This window comes from Nicotiana tabacum, chromosome 7 (assembly GCF_000715075.1).
Source record: "Nicotiana tabacum cultivar K326 chromosome 7, ASM71507v2, whole genome shotgun sequence".
NCBI lineage: Eukaryota > Viridiplantae > Streptophyta > Magnoliopsida > Solanales > Solanaceae > Nicotiana > Nicotiana tabacum.
The window spans coordinates 36,640,170-36,666,522 of record NC_134086.1 but is presented as its reverse complement, the minus strand read 5'-3'; the positions used below and the strand labels follow the sequence as shown (position 1 = coordinate 36,666,522).

The following is a 26,353-nucleotide window of genomic DNA, read 5'->3' as shown; positions in this document are numbered from 1 at the left end:
ATGTTTGCAACCAACAATCCTTAATTAAACCATAAACTTAATCCAAATAACAAAAACTCAATATCAATTTATCATTAAGAAGCTACACCTATTAATTACCCACACTAGGGTTGAGCCACAACCCTAGCTAATGGGTTTAGCTAGACATAATTAAAGAAGAAAATGAAGAAATAGAAGATGAAACAACCATATTAATTAATTGCTAATGTTAAACTACAATAATCTATGACGAAACTAAGCTAAAAATGCCCAAGATAGGCCAAAACATAAGTCTCACGAGTGCAGCAGCTATCAGATGTACCCCCCTCCTCCTAAAAATGGTAAATATTCTATTTATAGTGGGCTGGAAAAACTGGACAAAAATTCCCCTACGAGGTTAGTGCGGACCGCACAAAGTTGTCACGCGGCCGCACTGGGTTGCTTGACCTCTAAATCTTGCTCTCTGAAGATGGTGATGCGGACCGCACAAAGATGGAATGTGGCCGCATGAAGACTGGCGCGGACCGCACAAAGTTGTTGTGCGGCCGCATGAAGAGTTTGGCATCTTCTCTGAACTTCTTGAACGCGACCGCATAGCAAGATTGTGCGGCCGCATGAGTGGGACGCGGGCTGCATGAAGTGGGATGCGGCCGCATGAGCTTGACTTGTAGTTTTAGTCTCTGAACTCCTATGGTGCGGCTGCATGACCTGATGGTGCGGTCCGCATGAAGTTCTGAATGTCCTTACTTTAATGATCTTTGACTTGAGCAGGTTTCACTCCGATTTGAGCCGATCTTTGACGATTTGTCACTTTATAGCTCAAACCTGCAATCAAGCGCAATCTGTAAGCATTTTGGGACTATTTTGTAGCAAATTACACTCAAAGCACAGGCAAGTATGGGTATAAAACATGTTAAAATCCTACTTATCAGTGCTCCTTATTCTTACTCTGTCTAGGGGCACAATATCCCACTTAAAGTACTGCTCCAGAAGCGAAATAGTGTTGAGTGTCATTAAGTTTGACGGTGAGGACACCAAAGACCTCAAGCAAATAACTGTTCTTGCAAAATATTGTTGTTTGGTGAAGCAAAAGGGAAAAAAGACTAACAAAATCTCCAAGCATGTATTAGTTCAAAGATATCCATAATATGCAACGTTTTGTGCTATATTTGAGAATAAAAACAAAATGTAACAGCAGTTGAGAAAAATGTTTAGAGAGCTCTTACTAATTGTCTTCATCTGAAACTTTTCAGCCTGCCTTGTTGTTGCATCATTACTTTATTCAGTAAAATTGGGTCAAACTAGGCTTTCGATGTAGATGTTTGACCAGTAAAAGGAATCACAGTTGGTAACCTCTTGATATCTGATCGAGTCATCCTTTGGATTATAAATCATGAAAGTTGATCCATCCTCAAACAAAATTCTACCTTCACTTGACATGCAAAAGGGTGGAACGAGCATATTCCCCACACGATCAACATGATAATTGATGGTAAACATCTGTCCAAGATTCTTTAACCCCATACTCCTTCATAACCCATACATCTGTGTAAGTCTTCCGACTATTACAAAACACAGAAAGATCACTTCCCAAGACTCCCAAGCACGGCAAAAATTCAAAGTCTCCTTCTCCATAGCAGGGTGTATCCATTTTTCCCCATTTCCCATGAGCCAAATCAATGTAACTGATATCCCAACCACAATAGGAATGAAAATCATGAGAGGTACTACTAGCCCAATGAAGCTTCCCATTCATAAACATACCCCACCTAATTAATTGCTCCCCACTATGAAAATCATTGATACTTGTCCACGAATCACTATTTAGACTATAAACATTGACCTCAACATAATGTGAAATGTTATAACTCGAATTTCGGAAAACACACACTAGCTTATAATCATCATGAACCTCATCATATCCAATACCATACATGATACAGTAACCAAGCCTCAATTTAGCTGTAAAATCAGGCAATTTCTTGAACTTCCTAATTGATGGATTCCAGAGAAACAAGTCTTCTTGCTCAATAGTAGGACAAATCAACCCATTTACAGAACCCACAATCTCAACAGATTTATGGGGGTTTTTCATAGGATAATCCAAGTCAAATGCCCCAATAACAGAGTCATCAAGTACATTACTAAGGGTACAGTCCTTAAGATAAGTACAGATACGTCCCTTGAGCTCAACATTGTAGTCATGTTGAACAAAGATAAGCCTATGGTGGGTGTAATCCTTGTTATTAGCAGACATGCTGAGATGAGCCTTGATAAATTCAGGAGTAGAGATTAAGGAAAGCCAAGATTTTGAAGCACACCTGAATTGTAAAAGAGATTTGACTGGTAGCTTTAACAGTATTTCAGTGATGAGCTCTGCTGGCAGAATAGGGATTTTTAAGCTCGATTCTTGCATTGAAGTTGATGGAAATTGAGAATGGTTAGTTTGCTCCGCTTTCGGTGTAGAAGGGCCTCAGATTCCATTTCGGTTGCGCTCAAATTCGAGCTCTTGTAGTGGAGAAGACTACATGAAGGTACGGAGCTTTGCTTGCCAGATTATACGTATGACGGGTTGGTTTGGTTTTTATTAAAATTAAATCAAAATAACTATATTGGTTTGGATTGATCTGGTTTTATCAGATTTTTCGGGTTTTTTTGTTACATAAATATTATTTTAATCTTACTTTGTTAAAATTATAGACAAAGTTTTGGTAAATGAATATATGTTTAGTAAATATGAAAAAAATTGACAAACATATGATCTATTAAAATATTCTAATGAGAAATTTTTTTTAGTAACACGTGATAGTTATTTTCTTAGTCGTCTAACAATAATTTTTCGTTAATTTACGTTTTCAAGGTTAATACATGAGAGGATCCCAAATATTTCCATATTTTCTAAAGAAAATCACTACAAAGTCTTAAAAATATAAATAAAATTTATATATTTATATGTTGGTTTGGTTCGAGTTTTTTTTACTCAATACCAAATTAAGTCAAACCGAACCTAATTGAATTTTTAATTGATTTGGTTTGATTTTTCGGTTTGGTGCGATTTTTCGATTTGGTCTGAACACCCCTAAGTTTATGCCTTCAGTAGATGAATCCAAATTTATGCTGCGATGGGTTTCAGCTATCCACAAGTAATTGAGGCTTATAGCACATGTGGGAATGACGTGGATTCCATGGTTTGTTATCTCATAGAAACAAGACCGGAATTCTGTATAAAAAATTATTTTCAGCTAATTATAGATTTTGACAGAACTTGTATATATTTTGTAACACACTTTAGTTACTTTATGTAAATAAAAAAATTAAGATAAATCAAGTAAATAAGTTTAAAATTTTGTATTTATAGGAAAAGTTCCAAAAAATAATGTAGAAATGACATCAGATAGCCACTCTAAAGGTCTGCTATTTGAGAATTAGCCAATGAGTCCTGAATTTTAGTTTTTCAGTTCAAATTTTTGGGACATTTTATATAGGGATTTTTACCTTCCTATACACTATTTGAAGCCTTATTACCCTACTCAAATTTCAATATAATTACATGGTCATATACAATTTACCAATTATATACAAAATAAGTTTTAAATGAGTATCCCTTTATATTAGGAATTGAATAAGGAGTATTAGTTATATTCTTATCCTCTTATACTTGCTCACTCTCTCTCTCTCTCTCTCTCTCTACTCTCCTTCTCTTTTTTCCCCAAATTTTCTTCATTTGATGTTCTCTGTTTTTTTATGCTTTCTTGTTGTATAGAGTTTTAATGGAATTTATCAATGGATTTCATTCGTTTTAACTTAGCAATTTCCTTTCATGTTGCACAATTGGTGTTTAAATTAATATTCTCAATCAATAAATTTTGAAGGTATTTGACTCTCCACCATTGACAGCCATTAAAAAGTTTGAAGCTTTGAATTCGAATTTGGATTTTCAAATTATTTGTTTGGATTGGGTATTGTTGCAAACAATTGAAAATATTGTTTTGCGTTTATATCTCAATTTTGAGTGTGTTTAGGTGAAGATTAGACTTGATTTTGGCTGAATTTCAAATTGAAACTCGAAGAAGAAGAAGAGTAGTTATGCAGATCTGTAATGCCGAATATGACTTGTGTGTTTAAGGTCAATCGGACGTGCTTTGATAGGTTTCAGCATCGGTTGTGGAAGTTTGAAATTTCAAAGTTCATTAAGTTTGGAGATTGGAGGGTGATTCATGTTTTAGCGTTGTTTGATGTGATTTGAAGGATCGACTAAGTTCGTATGATGTTTTAGGACTTGTTGGTATGTTTGGTTAAGGTTCCGGGGCCTCGAGTGGATTCCGGGTGGTTAACGGACAAGTTTTGGACTTGTTGGAATTGCAGAAAAAATCTGGTGCATCAATTGCTGGTTTCCTTCATCGCGTTCGCGAGAGAGGTCTCGCATTCGCGTATGGTATCTAAAAGGCCGGATGAGTTTTTCTCTTTGCGTTCGCGTAGAGGAACAGGCAGAGGAGATCCCAGACACTTAGCCTACGGTTTCGCGATAAGGGTCACGCGTTCGCATATGGTCCGGCGGTGTGAGTTTCTGCGTTCGCGAAGAAGGCTTTGGACTGAAGGAAAATTTTATGTTTTGCGAACGCGAGGGTATGTCCGTGTTCACGAAGAAGGGATGCCTGGTGTCACGACCCAAAATCCATTATGGTCGCGATGACGCCTAACACCACCGTCAGGCAAGCCAACAATAAATGATTAACTTATTTACTCATTTTAGTTTCTTTGAAACCATAGTTTTCATTAATCAAATAATACGAAAATAGAATTTACAGAGTAAAAAAAAATATTTTCCACAACTACAACAATGAATAACCCATACGCATCCCAAAATCCAGTGTTACAAATGCATGAGCATCAACTAGGAAATATGGTAAAATATAACATCTGTCTGGAATACAAATTAGACAGGAAAGTGTAAATAACGCTGATGGAGACTCTGTGTGCTTGGACTCGTAACATGGGATGTAGCTCACGTAAGTCCCCGCAATAACCGCGCCTTTGCGCTTACAAGACCACTAGATATATATATGTACCTGCACAAAATGTGCAGCAAGTGTAGTATGAGTATGTAAATCGACGCGTACTCAGTAAGTATCTAGTCTAACTTCGAAGAAGTAGTGATGAAGGATCGACTCCGACACTTACTATGGGCTAACAATAAAATTCCGATATTATAATTAAGCATGGATTGTAATAAACAACTGAAAATTCATTAACAAGAACTAAGTAAACAATTTTTTTATTAATAGGAAATTTGCAAATTTATTTTCGTCATTTAACAATTTATATCTCAAGCCAATGAAGCAATATCAATTATTATTAGTTCCAAAAATTTATCATGCGCAAATCATGTCGAAGTCGTACGACCTGATCAAACATATAATATTTAAATTGTGCACTGCCGAGGGTCAAACGACACCAACCATAGATACATCTATATGCTACCGAGGCGTTCGGCCCCCTCCACAAAAAGAGAAAAATACATTAAAATAATCATTTCAATATTTATTAAGGGTTAATATTCAAAGAAATATCAATTCTCATTAACGGTCAAGTGACTCGTCCAAAACTCAAGTAAATGAAGTTTAACCTTTAACAATTTCTTTATCAAGTTCCAATATGTTTAAGCAATTAAATTATCAAGTAGGGTGTAAACATCACAAGTATAACATGATTTGGGTCCTAGACTACCCCGACTTAAGCACAATTAGTAGCTTCATATGGACTCTCGTCAACTCATGCGTACGTAGCCCCCCCCCCACAAATAGAAGCACCTATTAAATCAGTTCACCTATGGGATTAATTCCCTTTTACAAGGTTAGAAAAGAGACTTACCTCGGCTTAAAGCCCACTTTCCGATTATAATTTTGCTCTAAAGACTCAACTTGGTGCCGTTCAATCCGTAACTAGTCAAACAACGTGCAAATTAATAAAAAATATACTCCAATGCTTGAAATTTAAATATTTATGAAAATACCGAACTACACTCGAAAAGTTAACAGTGGGGCCCATGTCTCAGAACCTGACGAAACTCACAAAATTCGACAACCCATTCTGATACGAGTTCAACCATATCAATTTTATCAAATTCTGATAACAACTTGACCTCCAAATCTTAAATTTTCGTTCTTGAAAAGTTTTGCAAAAATCTTGATTTCTTCCATTTAAATCTGAAATAAATGATGAATATAACTATAGAATCATGAAGTATAATCACTTTCGGATATAGAACACTTACTCCAATCCATATGGTGAAAATCGTCTGAAAAATCGCTTCAATCCGAGCTCTATAGCTCCAAATATGTTAAAAATGGTTGAAACCTCGAAATATAACTTTTGCCCAGGTATTTACTCTTCGCGATCGCGAAAAATGCTTCGCGATCGTAAAGCACAACTTTTCTTAGCCCAAAATTTTCCCTTCGCGATCGCGAAGAACAGGTGTCCAGCTCTTCTAGATAGCCTCTAGTATAATAGTCATAACGTTTTTTACAAAACTCCAAATTGCAAATGGCTTAACCTTTTGAAAACTAGACACCAAGGGCTACAACTTTCATGCTTTACTTATCTACCAATTCCTTATAGATTTTGAGATATAGCTGCCAAAATCAGTCCTGTGCAACACAAATTTCTTCTTTGTGATTTTCAAACTCTTTCCGGATAGGCTGTAGCGTACCAATCATAACTTTTTGTACACAACTTTCATTTTTGGATCATCTCCAAATTCCTTATAGGTTGAGAGATATAAGCTTTCCAAGCCGGGTTAGTGCTGCAGAAAGTTTCCTCTATGCGATCGCGAAAGGTCTTCTGTTATCGCAAATCACTGGTCAATTTCTCCCATTTTACTCATCGTGATCGCGTCCAATTCCCCGTGATCGCATAGCACACTGATGTAGCAAAAAACAAGCAGTTAAAATGACCTAGAAATGATCCGAAACCATCCTGAAACTCACCCAAGCCCCTCGGTACCCCGTCCAAACATACCAACAAGTCTCAAAACATAACACAGACTTAATCGAGGCCTCAAATAACATCAAACAACGCTAAAAACACTAATCACACCCATAATTCAAGTCTAACGAAACTAAGAAATTCTAACTTCTACATTCGATGCTGAAACCTATCAAATCAATTCTGATTGACCTCAAATTTTGCACACAAGTCATAGACATTACGAACCTACTCACTTCAAGAATCGGAATCCGACCCCGATATCAAAAAGTCCACTTCCGGTCAAACTTCCAAAAACCTTCAACTTTCAACTTTCGCCAAACGACCCCGAAATGACCTACAGACCTCTGAATCTACATCCGGACGTGCTCCTAAGACCAGAATCACCATACAGAGCTATTCCCACTCTTAGAATCCCAAACGGAAATTGATAACATTAAAATATACTTCAACCCAAACTTATGAGATTCTTTCAAAATGCTAATTTTCCATAATAAACACTGAAATGCTCCTGTGTCACCCAGAACTCGATCCGGACATACGCCTAAGTCCGAAATCATCATACGAACCTATTGAAACTTTCAAATACAGATTCCGAGGTCGTTTACTTAAAAGTCAAACCTTAGTCAACTCTTCCAACTTAAAGCTTCCGAAATGAGAATTTCTGTTCCAAATCAACCTCGAACTTCCCGAAATTCAATTTCGACCACGCGTACAAGTCATAATACCTGAAGTGAAGCTACTCAAGGCGTCAAATCGTCGAGTGACGCGCTAGAGCTCAAAACAACTGGTCGGGTCATTACACCTAGTCAGAATATAACATTTCAAAATCGAGGGTTATGCCATTTTCATCAAAACTTGAGATAGAGAGCTCGGATTTGAATGAAAATTTGAAGGATTTTCAGAGGAAACTATTGGGTAACGATTCTTGACTCATTTATGGTTATATTCCAATAATCTATAGTTGATTCCATCCTTTAATTTCGGATTTGAGTTGAAAATTTTGGGAAGAATGGGAAAAGTTCTTCAACCAAATTTTTGAGTTTTGATTGGGTTATTGATATCGGATTTGGATAATTTTGGTATGAGTGAACTCGTAAGTGAATGAGTGTTCGTATTTTATGACTTTTACCCGATTCCGAGACGTGGGCCCGGGTAGACTTTTGGGGCAATTTTCTAATTTCTTTCTTAAGCCTTGATTTCATTAATTAGATTAGTTTATTATTGTTATATTTATGGTATGTAATTGCTTTTGGCTAGATTTGGGTCATTCGGAGTTGGAAAATCATAGAAAAGGCATTCTTATTGATTGATTGAGCTTGGTTCGAGGTAAGTGCCTTGCCTGACCTTATGTGAGGGAGGTTTCCTTAGGATTTGGTACTGTCGTGATACTTCTGTGATATGTGAGTGTCGTGTACGCGAGGTGATGAGTGCGTACATGAGCTATTTGTTGTAAAATCTGATTTTTACTGTAATAACCCATTTCATCTTAATTGAGTTATACCAGCACGTGTAGTTACCCTGTTTAACCTAATTTCGTATGTCTACATGTCTTAACTGCTTATTTGAACTATGTGTAGCATGCTTATTTGATTTCTTGTTTTCCCTTATCTGTATTAGTCTTAAGTGTATATTTCTTGCTGTTAAATATTATAGTCGTCGATTTCGAGTTGTGTGTTTACTTCTGGGACTACGAGATGGTACCTAGGGAGATCCCCCTGTACCTTTACTTTTGAGAATACGAGGCAGTACCTCGGGAGATCTCCCTACACATTTACTTTTGAGACTACAAGACAGTACCTCGGGAGTTTCCTTAGGATTTGGTATTGTCGTGATACTTCTATGATATGTGAGCACCGTGTACGCAAGGTGACGAGTGCGTACATGGGCTATTTATTGTATAATCCAATTTTTGCTGAATAATAACCTGTTTTATCTTAATTGAGTTATACCAATACATGTAGTTACCCTGATTAGCCTAATTTCGCATGTCTAAGTGTCTTAACTACTTATTTGAACTCTATGCAGCATGCTTAGTTGATTTCTTGTTTTTCTCTTATCTATAGTAGTCTTAATTGTAGATTTCTTGCTGTTAAATGTTATATTCATCGGTTTTGAGATGTGTGTTTACTTTTGGGACTATGAGGTGGTACCTCGGGAGACCCCCCTGTACCTTTAATTTTGAGACTACGAGGCAGTACCTCGGGATATCTCCATGCACATTAAGTTTTGAGACTACGAGGCGGTACCTCGGGAGATCTCCTTGCATATTTACTTTTGGGGATACGAGACAGTATCTTGGGAGATCCCCTACTGTTGTTTATCCTTGTGTGTTGTGCTGTTATTTTTTGTGTTTTCCTCTTTGTTAAATTTCCAGTCTCTTATTATATTGCTATATTCTTCTGCCTTATTTATTATATACTAGTGGGGCCCTGACCTTACCTCGTCACTACCCGATCGAGTCTAAGCTTGACACTTACTAGGTACCGTTGTGGTGTACTCATGCTTCTCTTCTGCACATATTTTGTGTGCAGATTTAGGTACTTCTCATCACCTTCTTTATCAGCGAGTATCGAGATTTTGGAGACTTTAAGGAATATTTTCCGCGTCCACAGACCTCGGAGTCCCCCTCTATTCTCTCCTATGTCATTTACCTTCCGTACTTCTTTTTCTTAGACTCTAGTGTATAGAGATACTAGTTTTCTTTTGTATTTTGTGACTTATGATGTTTCGGGTTTTGGGAATACTATGTATTACTAGAGTGTTGGTTATTGTACATACCGAGTGCCATTGTTATCAGTTATTTAATTATCTATTGCAGTTTGTTGTTAAGTTTTTACTTCTATTTTTGTTATTTCCGCAATTTGTTAGGCTTACCTAGTCTTTGAGACTAGGTGTCGTAGACGTCTTACAAAGGGAGGTTAGGGTCGTGATAAGTTGGTATCAGAGCTCTAGGTTCATAGGTTTCGTGAGTCGCAAGCAGATTCAGTAGAGTCTCGCGGATCAATACGGAGACGTCTATACTTATCTTTGGGAAGGTTATGGAACTATTAGGAAAATTTCACTTCTTTTGATTCTTTGTCGTGTGAAATTGTTGACTTCAAGATTCTAAACTTCTGTCTTTTATTCTCTCGTAGATAGTGAGGACACGTACAGTTAGATCTGATGACCAGGCACCCACACCCCTTGCTAGAGCTGCAAGAGCCCGGGGTCAGGGCAAGGTCAAGGACGTCCATGTGGTGCAGCCAAAGCACCGACACGAGCTACTATAGAGGAGCCACCAATAGCTCCAGTTGGAGCGCAGAGGTCTAAGATGTACTGCACCAGCTTTTCAGGAGACCCTTGCACAGTTCCTGAGCTTGTTCAGCACCTTGGCTTAGGCTGGATTGATTCTGCTTGCTCCTACGACAACTCGGGCCAGGGGAAGAGCATAGACTCTCGCCGCCCGTACCCGAGAGCAACGGTTCAGGTCGAATAAGTTCTAGAGATCGTATCGATGCAACTGGTAGACCTAGTTCAGCCCGAGGTTAGGGCAACAGTTTCTGAGGCGGAGCAGCTCGGCCTTGAGAGGTATAAGAAGTACCACCCTCTTACTTTTAGTGGATTGGCGTTAGAGGATGCCCAGAGTTTTCTTGAGGAGTCCCATTGTATCCTCTGTACCATGGGTGTAGCGGAGTCGAGTGGGGTTTCTTTCACTACGTTCCAGCTTAAAGGAGTAGCTTATTAGTGCTAGCGTGCTTATAAGTTGGGTAGTCCGGCTGAGGCAATTTCACTTGCTTAGATTCAGTTCTTGGATATGTTCTTGAGGGAGTATGTTCCCTAGAGTCTAAGAGATGTATGGCACGCCGAGTTTGAGTAGTTGCGCCAGGGTGCTATGATTGTGTCAGAGTATGCGGTTCACTTCAGTGATTTGGCTAGGCATGCACCAGCATTGGTTGCTACAGTTCGAGAGAGGGTCCGTTGGTTTATCGAGGGGCTCCATCCCAGCATCAGGATTAGCATGGCCTGGGAGTTGGAGATGGATATTTCCTACTAGCAGGTTGTGGGTATTGCTAGGAGAGTGGAGGGCATGCTTGCTCTCGAGAGAGAGAGGAGAGAGAAGCCAAGAGGTCTCGAGATTCTGGCACTTATAGTAGTACTCGTGCCCCAGCTGCAGTTTGTCATGGTAGGGGCTATGTGAGTCGCTCTGTTCATTCAGCACTTCCAACTGCAAGTGGTATTCCGGCTATTCCTAGGCCACAGGAGCCTTATTATGCACCGCCAATGTCTAGTATACCTCTCGCATGGGGTGATTTTAGCGATCAGTCCAGCTGACCTGGCTTGAGCAAATCACAATAGCCACACCCTTCGAGAGCTTGTTTTGAGTGTAGCGACACTCGCCATATAGTGAAGGATGGCTCCAAACTTAGGAGGGGTGCACCTCCACAGACTTCTCAAGCACCATGTGCTCCACCGGGTCCTCAGGCTATGATTACAGCACCAACTGGCACCCCACCTGCTCAGCCAGATTGAGGTGGAGATCGGAGAGGTAGAGGCTGCCCTACAGGGGGAGGCCAGGACAGATATTATACTCTTCATGATTGTACAGAGGCAGTTGCTTCCGACTCTGTCATTATAGGTATTGTTCTGATTTATCATAGAGATGTGTCGGTCTTGTTTGATCCATGCTTCACTTTTTCCTATGTGTTATCTTATTTTGCCCCATATTTGGGCATATCTCGTGATTCATTGAGTTCTCTTATTTATGTGTCCACACCTATGGGAGATTCTATTGTTGTTGATCATGTGTATAGGTCGTGTTTGGTTGTTCTTAGTGGTTTTAAGACCAGAGCTGATTTATTATTGCTTAGCATGGTAGATTTTGATATTATTTTGGCATGGACTGCTTGTCGCCCATTATGCTATTGTCACACCCCTTTTTTCACCTCATTAAACCCTCTTATAAATAATAATAAAATTTGTAAAGCTCAAAAGGGTTTTCAATTTTGAAAGTGACAAAAAGATTGCGTTTCGAAGGATTGTTCAGAGTCACCACCTGACATTTGATTTCAGTGTGCCAGGTCACCGTTTTTAAAATAAGAATATTCCTTCAAAATACATTTGACTCTAAACGTAGTATGCACCAGAGTTCTAGGTAAGGGGGGTTCATTTGACTCGGGGAGAAGGTATTAGGCATTCTCCGAGTCCCGCAACTAGTACGGTTGCGCACATGATCAAGTTGGTTTTAAAACATTCAAATAGAGGTTAAAACGCAGAAAGGAAAGCAAACACAAAAAGAGGCTTGAGGTCGTCCCCATCTAATAAAAGAAAATAGAAAAAGAAAAGTAAAGCAAAGTCCTAAATACTAATATATACTATACTTTTCCATGAGGTTCGTCGCAGCCTCCAAATACATAATACTATGGGGCATACCCCGAATAAAAAATATACAAAGTCTACGGGACATTCCCCTGAATATGAACTAAAGGGAACGACCACTCACATCGAATAAAAAAAACTAAAGTTTGCCCACCCTGGCGTGGTCACCCTAAGCATGCTACTAGCGATAAGCGATAAATGAAAGTAATAAAACATTTTCAATCTAAATTGTCATTTACGTTTGAGTCTGAACCCTTCTATCAAATGCTACAAGAATTCAACAATGTTTATACTTAAAAATTCAACTCAAACGGACTTGAAACAAAACATGGAAAATCAGTCACGAAGTAACAATTAAAGCATGAAGCTCAAGCAATCATGGATCACACATAAAGGAGATTAAAGAACAAAGTAAGGAGTTGACATCAAGTGGAACCCAAATAGTGATCAAAATTAAATTGATGAAAGATCTCCTTGCAAGCAACAACATTGTTCAATCTGACAATAGCACTTCAAATCTACACCGGAACCACGGACCAAAAAGGCAAACAAGACCTCGGATGGGAAAACCTCAACAATGATCTTTCTTATGGAAAGCTTTGTGCTCGTTTCTCCTCCGTTTTTGCCGCTACTGTTCCGTCCGTTCCTCCCCTTAATGGCTCTGCCTTCCAACTTTCCTAATTCCATCAAGAAACAACAAAAAGGGCCTATGTTTATGTCATCACTATATTAGTCTAACCCATTTTTCCCTCCTTGTTTCCTTTTTTCCAGATCTTTTATGTGTGTGTGTTTCTTTGATTTTGAGAATAAAGAAGATACAGAAAGGGGGGGGATGCTAGATTGTGTGTGTGTTTGTCGTTTTTTATTTGTGTCGCCCACAGCTCTCAAAGATTGAGAGAGATGATCGAGCTTCAAGAGGAGGCCGTTCTTTTCTTTTGTGTGTTACGACTGGGGCTGGCTTCCGAGTGTAGGGATTTAGGTTTTATTTTTATTATAAAAGGGTTGTGGGTTAGGGAATGGGTAAATGGGCTGAAGGGAGGAGTGGGCTGCCAGAAGTTGGGCTCAAGTTTGGGCCAAATTTGCCTTTAAAGTGGCCCTTTAATTCTACAAAGCTAAAATATTAATTTCTTTTCCTAAAATATCATATCTATAAAAATATAAAATCAATCTTAATTAATTAAAACAACTATATTATAATATGAAACTATTTTTTTGGTATTTTCAAGGATTATACTAAAATAAAAATGAGTTAAAAATAATATCTTTCCAAAAATACATAATACCTGAATTAAATAGAAAAAATGAAACTATTTTTGTATTTTTCAATTTTGTGCTTTAAAAATAGAGTTAAAATTAATAATAAAGTAAAATCCTATAGAAATAAACTCAAATAAATATTCTAAAAATACTAGGACTATTAAAGGTAAATCTAATGTGCGGGTCAAAAATTACATGCTTACAGCTGCCCTTCTTTGCTTGGAAACACGAACTGGTTTTGAGAAAAGAAACAAGTAAGCGACGTAATTGATTTCTGACCCGACACTTATTTAAAAGAATAGAAATATGGGTAAAAAATTGTGATCGAGCCCTGGTATCTGAGCTACCTACATATCATTGGCTATAAAGAAATCAGGCCACGTGTAGTTCAAAAGTGAATGAAGTGATGGAGTATGTGAAGAGGATGAGAGAGTCGAGTGAGGTTATGTCTGAGGCTCCAGTCCGAGGTCCTTTTATTACATCAAAATCAAAAACTAAAAGAAGTAAACAAGCCCATCAGCTATGAGTTACAAGATTCCTATCTATAAGTCTTCTGAAGCTTGATCTTGAGTCTTGAATAGTTCTTCATGCAGACTTTTGATTTGAACCTTGTTGCTTGCTAGCTGCAGGTGCTAGTTCATTCTTCTACGACTTCTTCTGATGAAAACGGGGATTGCAATGCCGAGACTTCAACCATGTCTTTATCAGTTCACATCTTTCATCTGCTTCTGCATTTTGGGTTTACTTTTTTTAAATTATGGATTGAGACTTCTTCATTTGGTCATCTCGGACTGTCGACTCACATTATTGAGGCGAGCTTCTGCTACTTCTAACTTGAATTGAATTCTGAAATGACTTCCCTCGTTCTTCAGGTGGGCGCCTGCTACTGACTTGAAATTTGAAGTAACTCTGAAAAGAATTTCCTCATTCTCCAGGTGGGTGCCTGCAATCTAAGAAGCAGATTGAAGATAAAAGTGTTTGGGTAGCAAAATAAAATGCTTTCGTCATACCATACTTTAAAAATGCTAAGTATAAACATGCAATTGAAGATAAGCAAAGAAATCGTACATAGTATCGATTGATGGCATCAAGACAAACAAAAGTGCAATGGGCAATACCTTTGTCCCGATGAATGACTCTTGCCGGTTCGAAACATACTTGACTCAACCTTATCTCGATGTTGTCACGACCCCAAATCCACTAAGGGTCATGATGGCGCCGGACACCGCTATCAGGCAAGCCAACCATAAATACTTAATTAAATTCTCATTTAAATAATTGTGAAAATTATAATTTTCCTTTAATTTGGCTAGTAAAAGATAATCTTTACAAATAAATAAAAGAATGTGTAGAAGTTAATACAGAATAACCCATAATCATCCCAGAACCCGGTGCTTAATGTGCATGAGCAGTTTCTAGGAAATAGTGTAATACAACAACTGTCTAGAATACAAATTGGACAGAAAAGAAAATACATTACAATACACTGAAGGAGACCCTGCTGGCTGCGCGTCGTCTCAAGAGGTGCAACTCACCTAAATCTCTGTATCAACCATGTCCCTGCGTCCAACTAGGCCACCAGACATACAAGTGCCTGTGCAACAAAAATGCACAGCAAGTGTAGTATGAGTACAAAAATAACATGTACCCAGTAAGTATCCTGTCTAACCTCAAAGAAGTAGAGACGAGAGGTCGACTTCGACACTTACTAGTGGTCCAATAATAATATTTTAATAATTCGAATAATCATGGATTTATTAAAAACGACAGTAAACTCAAGTAAGTCAAGAAACAAGTAAACATTCCTTTTTATATTTAGAAGTCTCCAAATTCATAATCGATTATTTATCAATTTATCACAGATCAGGGAGGAAATATCAATTTTTAACTCTCAAGCAAGCATTACAAGCATGCGCAAATCATGCTGAGGTCGTACGACCCGATCCAATAAATATTTAAATTGTGCACTGCCAGAGGGTCGAATGGCGCGAGCTATAGAAGCATCTATTACGCCGCTCGAGAATCATACGTGCGACGCGGTCAAATATAAATAATAGAGTTACCTCGCTCACGAATCATATGTGCGATGCAGGTACTCATATATACACACATTCAAGCAGTCAATTAAGAATTCATCAAGAAACATTTATCCAAGGAAAAGTCAATTCTCTTTTAACGATTTAAGAAAATGAGGTTTAACCCTTTTTAGAAATTCTTTTACTAATTCGATATGATTTAGGCAATTTCAGTTGTCAATAAGATTATAAATATTTCAGGTATAGCATGCTTTTGGGTCCTAGACTACCCGAATTTAAATATAATAGTAGATACGCACGGACTCTCGTCACCTCGTGCGTACGTAACCCCCACAAATAGGAGCACATAACCAATTATTTCACATATGGGGAAAGTTCCCTCTTACAAGGTTATAAAGGAGACTTATCTCGCTCCGAAGTCCAATAACCGGCTTCCAAGCCCCTTCCGACGACTCAAACCGATGCCCCAACGCTCCAAAACTAGCCAAAAGGAAGAGATGTGTAGAAATTCATAACCAAATGTTAAGTCAACAAATCATTGAGTCTATACTTCTGACAAGAACCATTACCTTATTCTAAACCAAATAATGATCTTTGCTCTTTAATATACTTCATATAATCCGACTGCACTGATCCTAGATCCAATAATCTCGTGTCACCCAGTACGAACTGCTCAGGCAATAAGCCATCCCAGTCATGATCAAAAGTCCCATATGATGCCACAATGTGCCAATAGGCCACAAGCTTGAACATGATACACAAGGAAAACGAAATCTAGAAGGGACTACTCAACTCACGCAACTAATATGAACTTTCCTCAGAAAATGGGAAACAAAACACACAGAAACAGATATAGGGAACTGTACTCAACATCACACAGTCGCGGCGTGCAACCCGATCCAAACAACATACCCGTGGCGGCGTGCCACCCGATCCACACATAAAATTCACATAAGAAGATACACAACGAGCAAAATCGCTCATTACTACAAAATATCTAATATCGGCCACAAGCACGCTAAGTGCATAATACCATCTCTGGGCAGACAGATTGCGCCATAAGCTACAAAACTCAAGCACAACTGAAGTGCGATATATGATCTTAATCTCAAGAGCCATCCTACTCACATAACACCATCGCTACGCGGAACCTCAACACACAAGAAATTTATCAAGCCATTTCGCAACTCACACGGCACAATATAACATTACATAAAATAGCCGACAACAAAATAACATCCAACGTTCGAATACTCCTCCATAAGGAGCGCAATGCTTAAATGAACACAACCAGCCTGATATAGAGCCTATATTCATATTTAAATCCATTCACAGACCTCAAGCCAATTCTGATCGTATCGAACTAGGCCAATAATCTTTCCTGGGTCCATAATAACCCCATTTTTCCCATAACACACAAGAACAGCCGTCCAATCCGGAATAACCTTCCACATTCCACAACCAAATGAACCGAGCGCCCTTCAGGCATAAATTCTCAATTAGCGATAGTACCACAATCTCCATACTTGGTTTAAATCCTCAATCAATTAAGTGACTACACGTCATACTTATACAATCTTTCTGTGGGATATGCTCCCATGGCCTTCTACACCAGGTAACAAGTCTGCACATCCATACCACCGGCCATACAAATGCTACAAAGCAAATCAATGATCCGCAAGTCAATACACAATACCTCTTGCTCATGACACTGATCTCAGGCGACGCTAAAGATAATACCAGCTTACTCTAAACATCTAAATTCTTTTCCTGCTCATCCGAGCCCGTGACCTCCTTGTCAACACCGAATCGCAACCTTGATTCTAAACTTCCAAATCCCACGCTACTCATGACACTTAATCATGACAATGCGCAAGAGTACAAGAATTTCATCATAACTCCTGAACCACTAATAGGGTAAACACTTCATATAGAAGCCTTTTACTTAACTCAATTCAAGAGAACCATTACAACCCGTGATTAAATTCTCATAACCGCAGAAAAATACCACTCTCAAGTAGTGGTCTAACCCACCATAACTCCTCCGTGATCCATCTGCACATAATAGGCCAAAATACTCGAAAGCCTCCAAATAAAATCAATTACGGCAACTGTCAAACCTCGCACGCATTACTGTAATCATGTGTATAACTTAACACGCTGAAAGAACTAATCGTTGCCACTATTATACCAATCAACCATTGCTGACTGATTTTACTTCTTCCAATTTACTCTGGGCTTGACTTAGGAATAATAGTAGCCCCATTCAAAATATTACAAACCCAAATCCGCACTCATCCTGAGTGACCTTATTTCACGAGACCATGCTGTCTCAATTCCCACGAACCATCTCATACCCTCCTTATGCGCATATTCGCATCCTCAAATGGTACACCCATTCTGATTAATTCCTTTATGAATCCAAAGTCATTTTCTCCCATTCATCTCAATTTATATCGCAGACCGAAGATAACACAGAACACTCCAAGCTCCTTATCATAATCTGCTACAAAAAAGCTCGACACTCAACCATACTATAGACTCGAAACCCTTAGGCACCACATCTTAACCTTTGAACCCACTAGGACAGTTCTTGAGAGTCACATACTCTGACTTGGTCCCTAATATAATCAATTGCAAGGCTTCGCTAGCACATGACCACCCTCTCAAAGAAGTACTCGGCCGAATCACCTTCCTTGCAACTCACTTCTACGCGAAGCATAATTCCTGAGTCTTCCCAAAGCCTGAACATGAATCGATGATGCCAACTATAGATCACATTCTTCAATTCCTTTGCTCAAATTACCATTGATGCTCTCTTTCCTTAGTCACAGTAACCCATCAATATGCCGATAACTAGAAATCTCACAAATAGGCGACCAGGCAATCCAACCGTAGGCGGTGGGACTCTCCCACTTAGCTTGAAGCTACTATTGCACAACTTTGGAACCCATCATGATTCTTTATCTCTTATTGGCATGACCTTGCGCAATTAAACCGCCAAATTCATCGAAATCCTTCCTTTAGCATTTCATGGACACTCTAAATCTCTAGCAACATTCACATATTAGACCTCTTACCGGATAGCCAGTAAAATCCTTCGCAGGAGCTTTTCCAACCACGTGACCGCTGACTTGCTCATAGGAGAAACCCACCTGAGCCTGTGCTCATTCACCAGCTGTGCAAGTCCATTGACTCCTCATGGATATCAACTAAATGTGCGACAATATCTTCCAATTCAAAGTTATGTTGTATCCTTCTTCATATCAAGCAGCTCCCTTCCGTCATATCAAATCTCCCGCTGTTATGCTAGCCAATATTTCAAATTAAGCTCGTAGACCTAGTCACTGTCCACCATGAATTCCAAATCACTCTAAACTTTTCTCAAGGAGTGTAGTCATCCTACCACAGAACCCATATGCTACTCTGCCCCAAAGGCAAATTGAATAAAACCATAACACCAGCGAACTTAACGTATTCAACAAGGACAATGACACCACATCACAAATGAAAATTCCACCATGATCGAAAATACCAAGTCTTGTTACTCCATCAAACCAAACTTGAACATTCATAGCCCGATTGCCTCTCCTCCGCCGGAAATAAAATTCTGAATCTCTGAATCTTGCATTGAGTAAACATCCTTCCAAGTCATTCACTGTTTCAACGCATAGACAAAGCATTCTACCATTACACCAATACTGTACGATAGCAATGCACGAATTGTCATAACAATTAATGTCAAATCTCAAAAACTTAGGTAATACTGATACTGAGCAGAAACGACAGAACGACCTTCCGCAAGGTGATGACAATAGCCCAATCAAATACGCAGGGAGGAATATCTCGCACCATATCTGTGTTACCATTATAATTTCTCAATTCTCGATCGTTATAGAAAGATCTTCACATCGCATAAGATTGAGTAGGAAATAAACAAAGGCATAAGCCTCAAAGGAATCAAACCGCATGATGAGGAATCAAGAAGGGAAGTTCTCCTAACAGCCTTGTAGCCTCTCGAACATAAGTACATATGTCTCTGTACCGATCCGCAAGACTCTACTAGACTTGCTCATGACTCGTGAGACCTAAGTAAACCTATTTCTCTGATACCATGTTGTCACGACCCCAAATTCCACTAAGGGTCGTGATGGCACCGGACACCGCTGTCAGGCAGGCCAACCATAAATACTTAATTAAATTCTCATTTAAATAATTGTGAAAACTATGATTTTCCTTCAATTTGGCTAGTAAAAGATAATCTTTACAAAATAAATAAAAGAATATTTAGAAATTAATACAGAATACCCCACAATCATCCCAGAACCCGGTGTCACAAGTGCATGAGCAGTTTTTAGGAAATAATGTAATACAATAACTGTCCGGAATATAAATTGGACAGAAAAGAAAATACAGTACAATACTCTGAAGGAGGCACTGCTGGCTGCGGGTCGTCTCAAAACGTGCAGCTCACCTAAGTCTCCGTATCAACCATGTTGATACGCCCAACTAGGCCACTAGACATACATGTGCCTGTGCAACAAAAATGCACAACAAGTATAGTATGAGTACAAAAACAATGTGTACTCAGTAAGTATCCCGTCTAACCTGGAAGAAATAGAGATGAGAGGTCGACTTCGACACTTACTAGTGGTCCAATAATAATATTTTAATAATTTAAATAATCATGGATTTATTAAAAACGGTAGTAAACTCAAGTAAGTCAAGAAATAAGTAAACATTCCTTTTTATAATTAGAAGTCTCCAAATTCATAATAGATTATTTATCAATTTATCTCAGACCAGGGAGGCAATATCAATTTCTAAATCTCAAGCATGCGCAAATAATGTCGAGGTCGTACGGCTCGATACAACAAATATTTAAACTGTGCACTACCAGAGGGTTAAATGGCGCGAACCATAGATGCATCTATTACTCCGCTCGCGAATCATACGTGCGATGCGGTCAAATATAAATAATAGAGTTACCTTGCTCGTGAATCATTTGCGACGCATGTAATCATATATACACACATTCAAACAGTCAATTAAGAATTCATCAAGAAACATTTATCCAACGAAAAGTCAATTCTCTTTTAATGATTTAAGAAAATGAGGTTTAACCCTTTTTAGAAATTCTTTTACTAATTCGATATGATTTAGGCAATTTCATCTCTCAATAAGATTACAAATATTTCAGGTATAGCATGCTTTTGGGTCCTAGACTACCCGGACTTAAACATAATAGTAGCTACCCATGGACTCTCATCACCTCGTGCGTACGTAGCCCCACAAATAGGAGAACATAACCAATTATTTTACTTATGGGGACAATTCCATCTTACAAAGTTATAAAGGAGACTTACCTCGCTTCGAAGTCCAATAACCAGCTTCCAAGCCCCTTCCGACGACTCAAACTGATGCCCCAATGCTCCAAAACTAGCCAAATAACGGGCAAACCCATAAAAATACACCGTAATACTCATAATAATTCAATTTAGATAAAATCCCAACATCGATTGAAAAGTTGACAAAATCACCCTCGGGCCCACGTGCCCGGATTCTGAAATTTTTCGAAGATAAAGTTTACCCACAAACTCACGAACTCAAATATATAATTGGCTCTCAATTTCATGTCCAAAATCGTGGTCAAAATCCAAGAATACAAATTTCCTAAGTTTTCTTCAAAATCCCAAAATTTCTACTAATTTACATGATTTCTATGTTAAAATCTAGATATAATCCGAGTAATTAACTTGCAATAGGTGGAAATCACTTACCTTGACATGGATGATGAAAATGGAGCTCCAAAATCGCTCCTAGGTCGGATCTCATGGAGGAAATGAGATGAAATGAGCCAAACCCATTTCATTACACTTATACACTACCCAGACGACTCTTCTTCACGTTCGAGAGACCCCAATCGCGTTCGCAAAGAAGAAAATTCCCAAAAACCAATTTCCAAACTCTTCTCAGACATCCTCTAGTATAATAGCCATAACATTTTGTACAAAACTCTAAATTACAAATAGTTTAATGTTGAAAACTAGATACCAAGATGTACAACTTCTATGTTTTGGTCATCTCAAAATTCCTTATAGATTTTGATATAGAAGCTGCCAAAGTCAGCCCTATGCAACACAAACTTCTTCTTCATCTTCCCAGATAGCCTGTAGCATACCAGCTATAACATTTTCTACACAAATCCAAATGCTAAATGGTTTATTTTTCTGAAAACTAGGCACAAAAGACTACAACTTTTAATTTTGGATCATCTCCAAATTCCTTGTAGATTGAGAGATATGAACTTCCAAAGTCAGACGTGTGCAATAGAGATTTCTTTCTTCGCGAATGCGGGGATCTCTTCGTGTACGCGAAGAACAGAGTCCCTGAAGCCAAATCCTTCTTCGCGAACGTGAGAGGATCCTCGCAAATGAAAATAACAACACCAGACACCAACATTAGCTATTGCAAAACAGCCCAAAATGATCCAAAACCACCTCGAAACACACCCGAGCCCTTGGGGCCCCGTCCAATCACACAAACATGTCCCATAACATAACATGGACCTACTCGAGGCCTCAAATCACATCAAACAACATTGAAATCATGAATCGCACCCCAATTCAAGCTTAATGAACTTTAGAACTTTTCTACATTCGATGTCGAAACCTATCAAATCACGTCCGATTGATCTCAAATTTTGCACACAAGTCACATTCGACATTACGGACCTACTACAACTTCCGAAATTGGATTTTGATCCCGATATCAAAAAGACCACTTCCGATCAAACTCTTCAAAAACCTTCAAATTTCTATCTTTAGCCAAATGACTCAAAAATGATCCACGTACCTCCGAATTCACTTTCGATCGCGCTCCCAACACCAGAATTACCATACGGAGCTATTCCCAGACTCGGAATCCCAAACGGACATTGATAACATGGAAATGCACTTCAACCCAAACTTATGAAATTCTTCCAAAAATGCTAACTTCCACAATAGATGCCAAAACATTCCCGAGTCTTTCAAAACCCGATCCGAACATACGTCCAAGTCCGAAATCATCATATGAACCTACTGGAACCTTTAAATCCCGATTCCAAGTTCGTTTACTCAAAAATCCAATCCTAGTCAATTCTTTCAACTTAAAGCTTCCGAAATGAGAATTCTCTTTCCAAATCAACTCTGAACTTCCTGAAATTCAATTCTGACCATGCGTACAAGTCATAATACCTGATGTGAAGCTGCTCATAGCCTCAAACTGCTGAATGATGCACTAGAGCTCAAAACTACTGATCGGGTCATTACATGTGGAAGAATGCATTTCAACATTGACTGATCTACCTCAAACTGTTTGAGAGACATTTTCTTGTTGTATGCTCTCATCAACCTCTTGATTTTCCAGACTAACTACCTTAGTTTCACTCAATTTAAGCTTCAGGTTATCTCAGAATGAGTGAATCTTTACTTGTTTCCTCAAATGCATCCTTTTATCATATTCAAAAATGTGTCATTGCTTCATGATTAAACTAACTTTCAAGATCAGGCTGGGAATTATGCGTGCATGTCATGTCACTAGAGTCAGCATGAAAAGTACTATAAAAGGAAAAGTGACCTAAACAAAAACTGACTAGAACTAACAAAAAACAGGAGATTGCATTAGATAGATGGTGAAAAGGGTTTGAGCAAAACATGCAAAATAGACATGGATTAAAACCCTGGAACAATCCTAGATAACACTATACGAATTGCTACAACTAAACGAACAAGGCAAAATAAGAAGAAGAAGAAGAAGAAGGGTTTGAGCCACAAGACAATATCCGGATTACAACCCTGAAATAACCCAGAAAATAGAAATGACAACAAAATAAACCACCAAAACTCCTCCCTGGCTAGCCAAGAAAGGAGTGTCTTTCCAATTACCAAGCTCGACATCTTAGCCACTAGGTTGCACATCAAAATTACTGGGACCTTCACCAATTTCAATATCATTAACTTCAGTCAGCAAGTTCTCAAGAGGATTCTCATACTCCCTTTCACTACGCATCTTCCCCACAAAGTGTGCATCATCATGTGCAGGTAAAGGATTTTGCGCGATATTCTGGGTGTTACTGTCCTGGACCACAATTATCCCTTCTTGAATCATTCTTTCTATCTCCCTTTTCAAAGCACGACAATCTTCAATGCTATGCCCTTGGACATTAGAGTGGTACATGCACCGTACAGTAGGATCATAACCTTTTGCATATGGGTCCAGAGTATAGCTGAGTAGCGGTTCAATCAGGCCAGACTGTTTTAACTTTTTAAACAAGCTTGTGTAGTATTCTCTGATTGGTGTGAAACTATTTCTTTGTCTTTGTTCCCCTCTATGCCCCTGTTTTCTAGGGTTATTGGGTGCTTGAAAATGTTGTAAAGGAGAAAGAGTATTATGAAGTACTGGTGCTCGCCATAAGGAGTGACCCAGTGGTTAAACAAATGATTGGACGTTGTTCGGAGGATAATATTGAGGTGGATTATGTGGAGCTCGGGGATAGGTTTGGGGTTGGGGTCGGGGTCGAGGCTGAGTATATTGGTGAGGCGGACCCGTTGGGCAATGTCGTGATCGTGAGACAACCATGGCAATATCATCATGTTCCTTCTGACCTAACAAGCTTCCTGTGTCGTTCTGAATTGCTTGTGTTGTGGCTCTTAAAGCATAATAGCTCATAATCTTGCTTGACTTCAGCCCATCTTCTACCCTTTCTCCCATTTTTACCACATCATTAAAAGGCTTACCCACATCCGAGATCAAATGCCCAAAGGGAGTAGGCTCTTGAGCTTGAAGAAAGTACTCGACCATTTCATCTTCTTCCATCGGAGGATTGACTCGCGCGGCTTGCTCTCTCCTTCTGAAACCATATTCCCTGAAACTTTCACTGGGTTTCTTCTCTATCTTGGTCAAGGATAAGTGATCTGGGACAATGTCTATGTTATAATGAAAATTCCGAGCAAAAGCCTGAGCCAAATAGTCCCTGTGTACCACCTGCTGGCATCCTGGCGGGTGTACCATTCTAGAGCCTCCCCACTCGGACTCTGGCTTAAATATGCCATTAATAATTCATCCTTATCATCGGCACCTCTCATCTTACTGAAAAATCCTCTCAAATGGGAAACTGGATCTCCATGTCCATCGTACAGGTCAAACTTGGGCATCTTGAAACCGACGGGCAATTGGACATCAGAGAACAAACACAAGTCCTTGTAAGCCACACTTACTTGGCTTCTTATCCCTTGCATGTTTCTTAAAGATTGCTCTAAACTTTTCACTTTCCGGAATATCTCATCCTACTCGATATTATTAGGTGGTTTCTCAATTTCAACATGAGGTTCAAAGTGTGGGGTGTAGGAATAAGGATCTGTGACATTGAAAGTTGGTTCCGGAGCATAATATTGGGTATCTGGAGCTTGGAACACAGTTTCATTAGAAGATCGATGGAGGGTAGCTCACGGAGGGGCTACAAAAATAGGAGCAGGTGTCGGAGTAGGCCATGCAGTTATTTTGGCTGGTGGAGCATGGAAAGTTTGGGAGGAGGTTCTAGGGTAGTTGTGGTAAGGGGTAAAGCCCGGTGCATGTTGAGGGGAAAAATCAACGGTAGTGGGAACCTGGGCTTTTGATATTGGTGGGAGAGTTGCAGGGTTTTCAGTGTAGTTAGTGGGGAATGAAGGTGGAAGATGCCCCCTGATCCAATACTAGTACATTTCTACCATCTGTTGTTTCAACCTTTGGACCTCCTCTTTCAATCCAGATTCCGACTCCACAATCTCCCTCGACGGGTCCACAACTCATGTGTCCAAGTCTTTGCTAGCCATGGATACCTTGATCTTTGACCTTGTATTGTATGGATGAACCGCCAAAGTGCCACAAACTAACCACCATCTATTATGATAACAATGAAAGTAACAAAGAGGAGCAAAACAAAGCCAATATGTTAGCGTCAGGGCATTTATGAGATAGAAATATCACATTGCGTGCAATGCCCCTAGCAACAATTAATGGTTCTAGAATGACTTCGAGGGTCACAAGGTCATTTGTCATCATCCCAATTTTACTCTCCTGGCCATTTTTCTCTTTTTTTCCTCTAGCACTCCTTGGTTTTTATTTTCTTCCATTTCTTTTCTTTCTGATTATCGCTCTTTTCTTGCATCTCGTAGTTTCCTCTCATTTTCAAATCCTACAACTTCATCTTTTTTTTATTTTTTTTAATAATGATTCGATCTAACCCTATGTAGGTTTCCTACGTATCACGTTCCACATGAATCAGACCAAGCGTAGTTCTGGAAAAATAAAGTAAAACAAAATCTTTTTGGATTTTTCATTTATAACTTTTTTTTTCAAATACGAATGGTAAGTACGATGAAAAAAGACTCGGCAAAATCTTACACCACATAAAAGACTCAAAACTTCTAGACAAGACAAGAAAGTAAAAGAAAACATGAAAACAGACTCAAAATATAAAGTCTCTTCAAACAAGCTCCCAAATGCGATGGCCCTGGGGTATCTGTCATGCTCGAGCTCTGGTACATGGATCCATGCCTGAATGAGAAAAATAAGACCAAATAGATTAGTGACTCAAGACACTATGCGATGCCAAACACTTTCTATGCACACATGCAAGACATGATTGGGTTATTTTTGCAAAATGGCTTACGTGGCCAAGGGTGGCTATTAATGCAAACTCAACAAAGATGACCTCT

At 38.9% G+C, this 26,353-nt stretch overlaps 1 pseudogene; it reads right to left on the bottom strand.

Annotated features, from left to right (window-relative positions):
• Nucleotides 1–207: 207 nt before the first annotated feature.
• Nucleotides 208–24,668, bottom strand: LOC107797143 (F-box/kelch-repeat protein At3g23880-like; annotated as a pseudogene).
• Between the last annotated feature and the right edge of the window lie 1,685 nt (nt 24,669–26,353).